The sequence below is a fragment of the Rhinoderma darwinii genome, chromosome 5 (assembly GCF_050947455.1).
Source record: "Rhinoderma darwinii isolate aRhiDar2 chromosome 5, aRhiDar2.hap1, whole genome shotgun sequence".
NCBI lineage: Eukaryota > Metazoa > Chordata > Amphibia > Anura > Rhinodermatidae > Rhinoderma > Rhinoderma darwinii.
Window position 1 is genome coordinate 75,247,806 of NC_134691.1, and position 15,957 is coordinate 75,263,762.

Consider the following 15,957-nt stretch of genomic DNA (forward strand, 5'->3'; position numbering starts at 1 on the left):
AAGAAATGCTGCCCTAAAGAGGCTAAACAAATGTTGCCCTAAAGAGGCCAAACAAATGGTGTCCTAACGAGGCCAAACAAATTGTGGCCTATAGAGACCCAAAACTGGTGCCTGAGAGAGGCTAAACAAATGGTGCCTGAGAGAGGCCAAATAAATGGTGCTCGAGAGAAGCCAGAAATAAGCTGCCCTAAAGAGGCTAAAAAAATGTTGCCCTAACGAGGCCAAACAAATGGCGCCATAGAGAGGCCAAAAAACGGATCCCCAAGAGAGGCTAAACAAATGGTGTCCTAGCGAGGACCAAACAAATAGTGCTTTACAGAGGTCTAAACAAAGTTTTGTTGAAAAATAATGTTGGAATGTTAATAAAGTCAAATGTCATACGTATTTTGGAAAACAAATGATGTGACTTTTTAGGTAGTTCAGTCTAAACACCATATTTAGTAAGTCCCCGCATTATTTGTTGGAACAAGTTTCTGAAATTTTTCTTGTTCGGCAGGCTGTACCTGACGGTTTAAGACTGACACATTCATCATGGGGTGTGTGCCCTGAAAGGGAATCTACCGAACGCTGTATTAGGGGAAACTTTAGAGTTGCATGTTTAGTTGAAATTGGATCTGTCTGTGCTGTAAAATGGCTGTGTGTAGGCTCAGCCCAAAATCTGTCTAGTGACCGGGCTCCTAGTGCTGCATCAATCGGTAAACTAAGAGACCCAGCGATGTAGCTGAAATTCATATGTGTGCCTCAGCTGGCAGCCTTGAATAGACATTGCACTTGGGGGGTATGGGGAGGGCTTGGAAGGAAGTACCACGACTCATCCAGTACTCACTTGGTCCACCCACTTGGTCTGCCAATGCTGTCCTGTGTAAAGGGAAAAGGGGCAAGACTACAGGAGGAGAAATTCAGACCTTACCCTGCATCTATTCCTTCTCCTAGACGTCCTGACCTGTGGCCCAGCGTCGCAGAGCTTAGCTTATTGAGGTAAATCCACTAGCTGAGTAGCCGACCGTACTGGAAGCAGTACTTCTATTATTAGACCCCTGCAGGCTGCAACAATGAAAAATGGAGGGCCATCTGCAACCCTGAAGACTGGAAGGTGGTCTGCAATCGTGAAGACTGGAGGGCAGTCTGCAGTCATGTAGACTGGAGGGCGGTCTGCAGTCATGTAGACTGGAGGGCGGTCTGCAATTGTGAAAACCAAAAAGTGGTCTGCAATTGTGAAGAGTGAAAAGTGGTCTCGAATCGTAAACAGTGGAAGCCGGTCTGGAATTGTGGAAACAGGAAAATGGTCTTTAATCGTAAATAAAGGAAGGTGGTCAGCAGTTGTAAAGACTGGGAGTTGGCCTGCAATCCTAAAGATTTAAAGGTGGTCTGGAATCATAAAAGAGAAGGTAGTCTGCAATTGTAAAGATTAGAAGGTGGTCTGCAATCGTGAAGATAAAAAAAAAAATCTGCAATTGTGAACACTGAAATGTGGTCTGCAATTGTGAAGACTGGAAAGTGATCTGAAACTCTGAAGAGTGAAAAGTGGTCCCAAAGTGTGAATACTGGAGGACGGTTTGGTATTGTGAACACTGGAGGGAGACTGGAATTGTGAACGCTGGTGGGCGGTCGGAAATCGTACACACTGGTGGGCGGTCTGAAATAATAAACACTGGTGGGTGGTCTGAAATCATAAACACTGGTGTGCGGTCTGAAATCATGCACACAGGAGGGTGGTCTACAATCTTAAAGATTGGAAGGTGGTCTGCAATCGTATACACTGGAAGGTGGTCTGCAATTGTGAAGACTGGAAAGTGGTCTGAAATCCTGAAGCCTGGAGAGTGGTCTGGAATTGTGAACACTGGAGGGCGGTCAAGAATTGTAAAATGCTGGAGGGCAGTCTGGAATCGTGAAGACTGGAGGGTGGTCTGCAATTTTGAACATAGGAGGGTGGTCTGCAATTTTGAACATAGGAGGGTGGTCTGCAATCCTGAAAACTGAATGGCAGACTGCAACCCTAAAAAATAATTTATCTCTCGGCTCAACATATCCTGAGATGACTGGTGCGAGAAAACATAGGATTCCATGTTAAAAAAAAGTATACTTCAAACTGTGAGAGTAATTGAGATTAATGTTTGAATTCCTCAGACAGATGTAATCCGTTGGCCGTCCATCGCCCATAGGTTCCCATGTTAAAAATATGCAGACTGCACGGTATACTTTTCCCTGACGGATTTCATCGCTTGGCCATCTCTAACCCATAGACGTTATACATTTGTTTACTCATTGAAGCAAGAATTTGTCATATTTGTATGCTGAGAAATTTGAGTCCTTAATTAAAAAAAACATGTGCGAATCTGAATCCTGGTGGGCGATCTAGAATTGTGAAGACTGGAACACGGTCTGTATTTGTAAAAAATGTAAGGTGGTTTGCAATCATAAAAAATGGAAGGTTGTCTGCAATCGTAAAAACTGGAAGGTGCTATGCAATCATAAAAACTGGAAAGTGGTCTGCAACTGTAAATACTTCTAGTCTCCTCCTTCATACTGGAAGACTGGCTGGCCGTCTGTGACCCTAAATCCTTGAGGGCCACCTGTGATCCTGAAGCCTGTAGAGCCGTCTGCGACCCTGAAGCCTGGAGGGCCATCTGCGGCCCTGAAGCCTGGAGGGCAACCTGCGGCCCTGAAGACTGGTGGGCGATCTGCAATTGTGAAGACTGGAACATGGTCTGTAATTGTAAGGAATGTACGGTGGTTTGCAATCGTATGGATTGGAAGGTGGTATGCAATCATAAAAACTGGAGGGTGGTCTGCCATTGTAAATATTTCTAGTCTCCTCCTAAGAACCTGAAGCCTGGAGGGCCATCTGTGACCTTGAATCCTGGAGTGCCATCTGCCACACTTAAGCCTAGAAGACTGTCTGCAAACCTAAAGACAGGAGAGCTGTCTATAAGCCTGAATCCTGAAAGGCCGCCTGCGACCCTAAATCCTGGAGGGCTATCCACGACCCTAAAGTCTGAAGGGCCGTCTGTGAAACTGAAGCCCGGAGGGCCATCTGAAGCCCTGAAGCCTGGAGGGTTGTCTGCCACACTGAAGCCTAGAAGACCATCTGCGAATCTGAATCCTGGTGGGCGATCTAGAATTGTGAAGACTGGAACACGGTCTGTAATTGTAAAAAATGTAAGGTGGTTTGCAATCATAAAAACTGGAAGGTTGTCTGCAATCGTAAAAACTGGAAGGTGCTATGCAATCATAAAAACTGGAAAGTGGTCTGCAACTGTAAATACTTCTAGTCTCCTCCTTCATACTGGAAGACTGACTGGCCGTCTGTGACCCTAAATCCTTGAGGGCCACCTGTGATCCTGAAGCCTGTAGAGCCGTCTGCGACCCTGAAGCCTGGAGGGCCATCTGCGGCACTGAAGCCTGGAAGGCCATCTGCAGCCCTGAAACCTGGAGGGCCATTTGCGTCCCTGAAGCATGGAGGGCACTCTGCGACCCTAAAGTCTGGTGGGTGATCTTCAGTTGTGCACGGTCTATAATTGTAAAGAATGTAAGGTGTTTTATAATCGTAAAGACTGGAAGGTGGCATGCAATCGTAAAAATTGGAGGGTGGTGTGCAATCGTAAAGACTAAAAGGTGGTCTTCAATCATAATGACTGGAAAGAGGCCTGCAGTCGTAAAAACTCGAAGGTGGTCTGCAATCATAGCGATTGTAAGGTGGTTTGTAATTGTAAAGATTGGATGGTGCTCTTAAATCGTAAAGGCTGGAGTGTGGTCTGCAATTGTGAACACTGGGGGGCGGTCTGCAATCGTGAACACTGGAAAGTGGTCTGGAATCATAAAGACTAGAAGGTGGTCTGCAATTCGTAAAGAGTGGAAGGTGGTCTGCAATCGTGAACACAGGATGGCAGTCTGGAATTGTGAACAAAGGAGGGTGATTGTAAAAACTGGAGGTGTGCAATTGTGAAGACTGGAAGGTAGTCTGGAATGGGTCTGTAATCGGGAAAACTAGAAAGTGGTCTGCAATAGTGAAGATTGGAAGGTCATCAGCAATTGTAAAGACTGGAAGGGGGTCTGCAATTTTACAGACTGGAAGGGGGTCTGCAATCTGGGACATTGGAAAGTGGTCTGCAATGGTGAAGATTGGAAACGTGAACACAGGATGTCGGTCTGGAATCGTGAACAAAGGAGGGTGATCTGCAAACAGGAACACAGAAGGGTGGTCTGCAATCATGACGTTTGGAGGGCAGACTGCAGCCCTAAAAACTTACTTTTCTCTTGGTTCACCATATTTCAAGATGAGTGCCGCGTGATGACACCCATGTTAAAAAACAGCATATCTCAGACGGATGCCTCTGATAGATGTCATCTGTCATTCATCCATCACCCAAAAACTCCCATGTAAAAAAAAAATGCGTACTGCGCAGTATACTTCCTTCTACTGTATTGCATAAATGTATACCTCTGACAGATGCCATCTGTCGGCCATCCATCGCCCATAGGCTCACATGTTAAAAAAAACATATCGTGTGGTATACATTTTGTACTGGATGACACGAGAATGTATTACGTTTGTATCTTGAAAAATGGAAGTCCTTAATGAAACTCAAGCAAAGGTAAGGGTGGACACATCTGTAATTAAAAGATAGCCTTTAATTTAGATCAAACAACATTTTGAATATTATTGAGTAAATAAATAGAGACACCAAACTAATAGTGCCCGACAAAGAGGCTAAACAAATGGTGTCAAATAGAAAAACCAAACAAATGGAATCATAGAAAGGCTATAAAACAATGGTATAAAGTGAGAGTCAAACAAATGATGTATAGAGTCTAAAAAAAATTAGTGAATGAATAAAGAATGGTGCTGACCAAACAAATGGTACCTGAGAGAAGACCGAACAAATGGACCACACAAATGGTGCTGACCAAACAAATGGTACCTGAGTGAAGACCAAACAAATGGACCATACAAATGGTGCCCAACTGAGGACCATACAAATGGTGCCCGAGAGAGGACCATACAAATGGTGCCCGAGAGAGGACCATACAAATGGTGCCCGAGAGAGGACCATACAAATGGTGCCCGAGAGAGGACCATACAAATGGTGCCCGAGAGAGGACCATACAAATGGTGCCCGAGAGAGGACCATACAAATGGTGCCCGAGAGAGGACCATACAAATGGTGCCCGAGAGAGGACCATACAAATGGTGCCCGAGAGAGGACCATACAAATGGTGCCCGAGAGAGGACCATACAAATGGTGCCCGAGAGAGGACCATACAAATGGTGCCCGAGAGAGGACCATACAAATGGTGCCCGAGAGAGGACCATACAAATGGTGCCCGAGAGGACCATACAAATGGTGCCCGAGAGAGGACCATACAAATGGTGCCCGAGAGAGGACCATACAAATGGTGCCCGAGAGAGGACCATACAAATGGTGCCCGAGAGAGGACCATACAAATGGTGCCCGAGAGAGGACCATACAAATGGTGCCCGAGAGAGGACCATACAAATGGTGCCCGAGAGAGGACCATACAAATGGTGCCCGAGAGAGGACCATACAAATGGTGCCCGAGAGAGGACCATACAAATGGTGCCCGAGAGAGGACCATACAAATGGTGCCCGAGAGAGGACCATACAAATGGTGCCCGAGAGAGGACCATACAAATGGTGCCCGAGAGAGGACCATACAAATGGTGCCCGAGAGAGGACCATACAAATGGTGCCCGAGAGAGGACCATACAAATGGTGCCCGAGAGAGGACCATACAAATGGTGCCCGAGTGAGGACCATACAAATGGTGCCCGAGTGAGGACCATACAAATGGTGCCCGAGTGAGGACCATACAAATGGTGCCCGAGTGAGGACCATACAAATGGTGCCCGAGTGAGGACCATACAAATGGTGCCCGAGTGAGGACCATACAAATGGTGCCCGAGTGAGGACCATACAAATGGTGCCCGAGTGAGGACCATACAAATGGTGCCCGAGTGAGGACCATACAAATTGTGCCCGAGTGAGGACCATACAAATTGTGCCCGAGTGAGGACCATACAAATAGTGCCAGAGTGAGGACCATACAAATGGTACCCGAGTGAGGACCATACAAAGAAGCTAAAGAAATACTGCCCTAAAGAGGCCAAACAAATAGTGCCATACAGAGGCCAAAAAACTGATGCCTCACAGAGGCTAAGCAAATGGTGCCTAAGAAAAGCTACACAAATGGCGCCCGAGAGAAGCCATACAATATTGTGCCCACGAGAGGCCAAACAAATGGTGCCAGAGAGTGGCAAAGCAAATAGTGCCCGAGAGAGACCAAGATAATGATGCTTGAGAGAAGCCAAACAAATGCTGCCCTAAAGAGGCTAAACAAATGCTGCCCTAAAGAGCCCAAACAAATGGTGCCCATGAGAGGCCAAAAAACTGGTGCCCGACAGACGCTAAGCAAATGGTGCCTAAGAGAGGCCAAACAAATGTCTGCTGAAAGAGGCCATACAAATGCTGCCCGAGAGGGGCAAAACAAATATTGCCCGGGAGAAGCCAAAAAACAAATGCCCGACAGAGGCTAAGCAAATGGTGCCTAAGAGAGGCTAAACAAATGGTGCCCGAGAGAGGCCATACAAAATTGTGCCTAAGAGAGGCCAAACAAATGGTGCCTGAGAGAGGCCATACAAATAGTGCCCGAGAGAGGCCAAGCAAATGATGCTCGAGAGAAGCCAAACAAATGCTGCCCTAAAGAGGCTAAACAAATGTTGCCCTAAAGAGGCCAAACAAATGGCGCCATAGAGAGGCCAAAAAACTGATGCCCGAGAGAGGCTAAACAAATGGTGCCCTAGCGAGGACCAAACAAATAGTGCTTTACAGAGGTCTAAACAAAGTTTTGTTGAAAAATAAGGTTGGAATGTTAATAATGTCAAATGTCATACGTATTTTGGAAAACAAATGATGTGACTTTTTAGGTAGTTCAGTCTAAACACCATATTTAGTAAGTCCCCGCATTATTTGTTGGAACAAGTTTCTGAAATTTTTCTTGTTCGGCAGGCTGTACCTGATGTTTTAAGACTGACACATTCATCATGGGGTGTGTGCCCTGAAAGGGAATCTACCGAACGCTGTATTAGGGGAAACTTTAGAGTTGCATGTTTAGTTGAAATTGGATCTGTCTGTGCTGTAAAATGGCTGTGTGTACGCTCAGCCCAAAATCTGTCCAGTGACCGGGCTCCTAGTGCTGCATCAATCGGTTATCTAAGAGACCCAGTGATGTAGCTGAAATTCATATGTGTGCCTCAGCTGGCAGCCTTGAATAGACATTGCACTTTGGGGGTATGGGGAGGGCTTGGAAGGAAGTACCACGACTCATCCCGTCAGGGGCGTAGCTAAGGGGGGGGCAAGCGGGGCATGTGCCCCGGGCGCAGCCTGGAGGATACTGATAGGGGGGCGCCGAAGAGCAGCTGATCACTGCTGACAGGCGCCCCGTATGTGGGACACCTGCAGTAGCTTAGGAAGAGCCAGGACATTACGGCGTTCTGACCGGGGTCTGTGACGGCCAGGGAGTGGACCAGTCACCTGACCTCACGTCAGTGACATGAGGTCAGATGACTCAGGTCAGGGGACAGGTCCACTCCCGTGCTGCAGCCTCCCAGCATCTGCCTGTGCTCTGCCGAGAAGCAACGAGGAAGCTCCGCCCACACACAGCCGGTCCTGACCTGTCAGTAAGGAGACATGGTGAGTGTGTGTGTGTGTGTGTGTGTGTGTGTGTGTGTGTGTGTGTGTGTGTGTGTGTGTGTGTGTTACATCTACTACATTATCTGTACTCAGAGTTATCACTGTTACCTGTGGTGTTACATAGGACTGCAGGGAACATCTACTACATTATCTGTACTGTGTGCTAAATTACAATCTGTGTGCTAAATTACAATCTCAGCTCTGCTACACAGTACAGATAATACAGATAAAAACAAGGACATTTATGCAAAAACACCGAAAAAGGCCATACTTACAAATGGACACAGCAAGGTCAGAAAGTATGGCCTTTTTCGGTGTTTTTACAGTACAGATAATGTAGTAGCTGTTACCTGCAGTCCTGTGTAACACCACAGATAACACAGTCATATCTCTCTGAGTACAGATAATGTAGTAGCTGTTACCTGCAGTCCTGTGTAACACCACAAATAACACAGTCATATCTCTCTGAGTACAGATAATGTAGTAGCTGTTGCCTGCAGTCCTATGTAACACCACAGATAACACATAGTGCTAAATTACAATCTCAGCTCTGCTACAATGTGTTATCTGTGGTGTTACATAGGACTGCAGGTAACATCTACTAAATTATCTGTAATCAGAGTTATCACTGTGTTATCTGTGTTGTTACATAGGACTGCAGGTAACATCTACTACATTATCTGTACTGTGTGCTAAATTACAATCTCAGCTCTGCTACACAGTACAGATAATGTAGTAGCTGTTACCTGCAGTCCTGTGTAACACCACAGATAACACAGTCATATCTCTCCGAGTACAGATAATGTAGTAGTGTTACCTGCAGTCCTATGTAACACCACAGATAACACATAGTGCTAAATTACAATGTGTTATCTGTGGTGTTACATAGGATTGCAGGCAACAGCTACTACATTATCTGTGCTGTGTACATATGTGCCTGTGTGGGTATATATGGGTTTGTTTGTGAATGTGTCTTTGTGCCTTTTATGTATTTGTTCCGGTCTGTGTATTTATCTGCGTGTGTGTGTGTGTGTGTGTGTGTTTATGTGTCTGTACGTCTATATATTTCCCTGTATGTATGTATTCCAGATGTGTGTATCTATATTTGCCTGTATGTCTAAATATCTGTCTTTATGTATGTACAGTATATATGTTCCAGCGTGTCTATATATGTGGTTAATTTTTGGTTTCTGTAGGGGACGGCAATAGTGAGTCCCGCACAGGGCGCCATCCAAGTTAAGGCCGGCCCTGGCTGTCACCAACCCTAGTCAGAAGAAACTCCGCCGCTGCCTGCGCCGAATGACCTCCTCGGCTCCTCCGGTAAGTCACACCAGGCAGAGCGGAGAGTGGTATCGGTAGGCTACCGCTCACCGGTCTGTTCACAGTGTGGCGCTATTTAAAAGGGGGGGGTGTGTGGCGCTATTTTCAAAGGGGCAGCAGCCCGCTGCCCCTTTGTAAATGGGCACTATCTGTTTGTAATGTGGCACTATTTACAAGGGGGGCTGTGTGTGGCACTATTTACTGGGGGCTGTGTGTGGCACTATCTACAGGGGGCTGTGTGTGGCACTATCTACAAGAGAGGGGCTGTGTGGCGCTATCTACACGGGGGCTGTGTGTGGCACTATCTACAAGGGGGGGTGTGCCGCTATCTACTAAGGGGGAAGCGGGCTGTGTGTGGCGCTATCTGCAACCCTGAATACTGGAAGGCGGTCTGCAATCGTGAAGACTGAATGGCAGACTGCAACCCTGAAAACTAATTTATCTCTCGGCTCAACATATCCTGAGATGACTGGTGCGAGAAAACATAGGATTCCATGTTAAAAAAAGTATACTTCAATCTGTGAGAGTAATTGAGATTGTTTAAATTCCTCAGACAGATGTAAGCTTGGCCATCTATCACCCATAGACGGTATACATTTGTTTACTCATTGACGCAAGAATGTGTCATATTTGTATCCTGAGAAATTTGAGTCCTTAATGAAAATCAAGCAAAGGTAAAGGTGGACACATGTACCTAAAAGTTAGCATTTCATTTGGACTATTTTTTTTTTTTTCATTTTATTTCCCTATTTCTTTTTAAAATTATCAAGTAAATAAATTGAGATGCCAAACACATAGTGTCCCTCAGAGAGGCCAAACAGATGGTGTCCTAGACAGACTAAGGCAATGGTGCCTGAATAAAGTAATGGTGCTGACCATACAAAGGTGCCTGAGTGAGGACCATACAAAGGATACCCTAGGCTAAAGAAATGGTGCCCTACAGAGGCCAAAACCCTCTGACTCTACTCTGTATATGTGTCATGCTGAGCAGTCACACCTGAGGGCAGAATGCTCAGCATGACAGAGACAATATATGAATAAATTCTTTATTATTATTACAATGAATGTATATTATTTATATACTGTATATATATATAGATAGATATACATATAATAACAAAACAGATCAGGGGCGGACATACCATTGCTGCAGCCTACTGCCACCTTATAAGCAGCTTGCAGCTTCCTACTGTCTATAGCTCACAATTACTGGGGATTGCTAGAGAAACATAACAAACTGACCTGTGTGAATGACACCTTAGAGACAGTGGCGTAACTACCGCCGTAGCAGCAGTAGCGGCTGCTACGGGGCCCGCGGCATGAGGGGGCCCGTGTCGCCCGCCAGCACGGGCCCCCACCATGGCCGGAGGCTCCGCTAGCAGCCGCTATGGCTGCTACAGCGGGACGCCACTGAGCACTACAGCAGAGCGGGGAGGTATCTCCCCGCTCTGCCACTAACTGGTTCCCGACCGCTGGCTGTATTTTTACGGCCAGCGGTCAGGGACGCGTCCTTAAAACCCGAGCCATAGACTTTCTACGGCTCGGGTTTTAACTTGCTGCCCGCGCGATCGGGCAGCTGAATGTCGGGTCTCCGGCTGTCAGTGACTGCCGGGGACCCTGAGGAGAGGACAGAAGCAGCTTTCGCTGCTTCTGTCTTATCTGTTCATTTGTACACAGCGGCGCTGTCTCTATTCCTCCCGGTGATCATGTGACTGGTCACATGATCGCCGGGTGCCGTTAGTGACAGACTGCTGCTGGGTCTAACAAGACCCGGCATGAGTACCCTGGGCAGTGAGGTTATGCATCTAAATGGATAGAGGGAGGAGCAAGAGCATCCAGGAGACTTTCCTAGGAGGTCATCAAGGTATAGCAAGACCAAAAATCTACAGGTTTTGGGAACTGCTATGACTTCGGCAAGTAACTTCAGGATGACATGGAGTTATCAGGCCGAAAGGAAGCCTACGAAATGTACATATCGGGATGCGGAGTTCTGGTATCCACCACAGAAAGAAAACTCGATCACCATGCTCTGTGACTATCCGAAGATGTCGGACCCTAATAAATGATTGAAGAGCATAGATCCCGTAAGAGGCTGATAGACACTTCCTTCTTGAGCCCCATAAAAAGACAAGCAATTCCTTTTCTTGGGGTTCTCTACTCCTGAGGAAGCAAGAAGATTACACCCTTAAGAAGTAGTCCACAGCACAACGGCAAGGAAGAAAGTACCGCAGAAATGGTGTGGAGCCTGGAAATAAGCTTGTGTAGCCCAAGAGGTCTTTCAGACCTGTAGGTCTGGAAAGGGAAGCAGATTTTGCCTATTTCAGACAAGACGCCCTGGCAGGTCCAAAGAAGTAGTGTATGCCATGAGCATAGAGAAACTTGAACAGGCAAGAGACCGGCAGGTCTACCCAAGGCAAAGTGGGCAGCTTGGCCAGCCTTCAGATACAGGGTTTTGAAGTGCTAGAGAACGCCTGTCTGGGAGATTTACCCTTTGAAAGAACTTTGTAAGAATCCAAAGTGGTAAAGAAAACCCTTGAGAGAACGTATAATCCTCCAAAAGGAGGAAACCTTCGTTGTGGATTAGAGTGGAGGGTCAAGAGGCAATATACAGCGGCTCTTGAACTGCAAAGAGGAGGCTCCCCATCATGCAAAAAAACCCATTAGGGCTCTGTTTGGCATCTAGGTTCAGTTCTGGATTGGATACCTCTGTGTATTTATTCTTGCGCCATTGAGATAAAGCGTTAGGGGGGGGGGGGATCCAGACCTGTCCCTTCTACATGGTCTGTCACAAAGAAGGACTTACCTGGAGACTCAGTGGGAAGTCTCCTGGGAGGGACTTTGTCAGCTAGATGACCGAGGATCGCAATCATGCGACCTGTGCAAAGTGCATAGGGGGTTAATCTGTGGCAAACGTCGGGCCACGGATGGCATTTTTAGAGCCCGACAGGCAGGGCAGAGGTGTCAAGACTGACCCACAAAAGGAATAAGTGGTGCAACTAGGGACCCCCCCCAAAAAAAAAAAAGGATGACTACCAAAACCGGGCAAAACAGACGCCTCAAAGTAGCGGTCAAATACGCCACAGCAAAAAAGTAAACTATAAAAGGGAGTAACGTGACTGCGAGATGCTCGCAACAACTGCATAGCCATGTCAATAGCAGTGACTAGCTTAACCCCTATCTGCACGAGTAACTGTACCTCCTCGTGTGGGAAGTAACCTCCCTCAATGACGTTACTGAGTTTTTCCCGGTGCACACTGTCGGCGACAGTGTGTACCAGGAAGTCAGCTGTCTCCTACAGCTGATACTCCACTCTTGCCGGCCAGCAGTGCTTTGCCGCTGATTTCGGCAAATTGACCCCTTAAATTCGGCGATCGGTTGCAATCGCCAAATTTTAGGGGTTTCTAGCATATCGGCAGACCCCGGTCCGAAATCACGGGGTTTGCCGATAGTTAGTATGGCAAACCTTCGGCTGGTCCGGATAGGCTCCCTGTCAGAGTGACAGGAAGTCACTGTGTCGTTCCTGATGACAGCGGAAACTCCAGTGTTGCCGATCAGCGGCTCATCGCCGCTGATTTCGGCAATTAACCCGTTACATGTGGGGCTCGATTGCGATCTCTGCATGTAGGGGGTTTGTAGCACATCAGCAGCCCCCATGCAATTGTGGGGGCTGCTGATGCTTGTGATGGCATGCAGAGGCCAGGCAACGGCCTCCGGGTCTGCCATGTATGAAAGCCTAGGAGGATCAGCCTGGCTGATTCTCGTAGACTAACTTTGGGGCTGGGTTCACACGACCATGTTACGTCCGTAATGTACGGAACGTATTTCGGCCGGAAGACCCGGACCGAACACAGTGCAGGGAGCCAGGCTCCTAGCATCATAGTGATGTACGATGCTAGGAGTCCCTGCCTCGCTGCAGGACAACTGTCCCATACTGTAATCATGATTACAGTACGGGACAGTAGTTCCACGCAGAGGCAGGGACTCCTAGCTTCGTACATCACTATGATGCGAGGAGCCCGGCCCCCTGCAGTGTGTTCGGTCCGGGTCTTCCGGCCGAAATACGTTCCGTACATTACGGACGTAACATGGTCGTGTGAACCCAGCCTCAGAGTGACTGTGACGTCACACTGACAGTTGGAATACGTTACACTACCTAGGTAGTGTAATGTATTCTAGCAGCGATCAAAGCCGCAGGTCAAAAAAATAACGTGTAAAAAGTAAAAAAAAGTTAATAAATAAGTTTTATAAAATTGTAAAAATACGTTTTTGTTCTCCTATAATAAGTCATTTATTATAGGGAAAAATGAAAACGTTAAAAAGTACACATATTTGGTATCACCGTGTTCGTAACGACCCAAACTATGAAACCATGTTAAGTTTTCCGCATGGTGAACGCAGCTAACAAAATAAACAGAAAACTGTCAGCATCGCTATTTTTTGGTCACCACCCCTCCCAAGATATAGAATAAAAAGTGATCAAAAAGTCGCATTTACCCCAAAATAGTACCAATAAAAACTACAACCCGTCCCGCAACAAACAAGACCTCCCACAGCTTTTTTGACGAAAAAATAAAAAAGATAAGTCTCAGAATAGCGTCTCAGAAAATAAATTTTATAGAAACGTAATGTTATTGTGCAAACGCTGCAAAACGTAAAAAAAAAAAGCTATACACATATGGTATCGGCGTAATCGTACCAACCGGCAGAATAAAGTAAAACTTAATTTATTGCGCACGGTGAACGCTGTAAGAAAAAGAATTTAAAGCGCCAAAAATCACTGTTTTTTAGTCACCTTCGCTCTAAAAAAGATCCTGTGGGGTCAAAATGCTCACTATACCCCTAAAAAAAAAAAATCCTTGAGGGGTGTAGTTTCCAAAATAGGGTCACTTTTGGGGGGTTTCCACTGTTTTGGTCCCTCCGGGGCGTTGCAAACCCGACATGGCACTGAAAACCAATCCAGGAAAATCTGCGCTCCGAAATCCTTCCCTCCTGAGCCCTGCTGTGGGTCCAAACATCAGTTTATGACCACATATGGGGTATTGCCGTAATCGGGAGAAATTGCTTTACAAATGTTGGGGTGCTTTTTCTCCTTTATTCCCTGTAAAAATCAAAAAATTCTATGTTTCCACAGAAAAATAGGTGATTTTCATCTTCACAGACTAATTCCACTAAATTCTGCAAAAAAAACTGTGGGGTCAAAATGCTAACTATACCCCTAGAAAAATGCCTTGAGGGGTGTAGCTTCCAAAATTGAGTCACTTTTGGGGGGTTTCGACTGTTTAGGTACCACAAGACCTCTTCAAACCGGACATGGTGCCTAAAATATATTCCTAAAAAAAGGAGGCCCCAAAGTCCACTAGGTGTTCCTTTTGTTTCTGAGGCCCGTGTTTCAGTCCATTAGGACACTACGGCCACATGTGGGATATTTCTAAAATCTGCAGAATCTGGGCAATAAATATTGAGTTGCGTTTCTCTGGTAAAACCTTCTGTGTTACAGATTTTTTTTTTTTTTTTTTTATTCCAAATGAATTTCGGCAAAAGAAATTTGTAAATTTCACCTCTACTTTGCCTTAATTCCTGTGAAACGCCTAAAGGGTTAAAATACTTTCTGAATGTGGTTTTGAATACCTTGATGGGTGCAGTTTTCAAAATTTGTGATTTATGGGGACTTTCTAATATAGAAGGCCCTCAAAGCCACTTCAGAACTGAACTGGTCCCTGAAAAAGTGGCCTATTTAAATTTTCTGGAAAATATGAGAAATTGCTGCTAAAGTTCTAAGCCTTGTAATGTCCTAGAAAAATAAAAGTGAAAAAAAAATGATAACACATAAAGTAGACATATGGGGGATGTTAACTAGTAACTATTTTGTGTGGTATTACGGTCTGTTTTACAAGTAAATACATTTACAAAAATGCTAATTTTTGCTAAAATTTGAAGTTTTTCACAAATAAACATTGAATTTTTCACTAACATAAAGTACAATATGTCACGAGAAAACAATCTCAGAATGGCTTGTATAGGTAAAAGCATTCCGTAGTTATTACCGCATAAAGTGACACGTCAGATTTGAAAAAATCATCTGTGTCCACAAGGCCAAAACAGGCTGGGTCCTGAAGGGGTTAAGCGGTAAACAGCATAACAATTACTTTACCTACACTCGGGATACAAACATGAAAGGCCCTGCACATGCTCAGTTCCTGTCAGAATCTGAATCCAGAAATTTGTGACCCAGGCTGTAGCGCTTCTCATTGAACTTTTAAAATGAAAGGTGGAATCTGGTTAGTTGCTACGGGCGACAGCTCCACTTTTCCTTTACACTAGTTTGGATAATTACAACCGAGTCCCAGGCAGTAGCTCTTTTCATTGAGCTGTTGAGGATGCTGGACAGATTCACTACTCCACATACAAAAGGGGAACGTTTGGCTACCTGATGCGCACAATGACAAAGTAGCCACGTCAGTTACAGGATATGCATCTCATAATTACTTGTAATGTAGGTGTCTGGTGCTCGGAATATCTGCGCAGGCAGGTCTGAGACAGGGTACTGCATAGAACTACTCCGCCTATGGATGGGGGGGTAATAAGGCTGCCAGGTGCCTGCAATAACCACTGCGAAGCAATGTACCACTAGGCTCAATGCAATTAAAAAACAAACACACAACAGGTTAGAACTACGGTTATGCTGCAGAATGATCTGAACCAGTTTCTTTGGAGTGCAGATTAGTAATCACAAAACCAGGGATGTGGAGACAGGTCTGCAGCACTCAAGTAAAAGCGGATTGTGACAAACAATGCAGATACTAAAATTGGTGATGGGGAGTCACCCCCATGCTCCCTGAAACCAGCTCCCGCAGTAGAAAAAAAAAAAGAGGGATAGAGGGGCAGTGCAGGCCTAGGAGGAACTAGAGGATAGAGATTGCGGCCT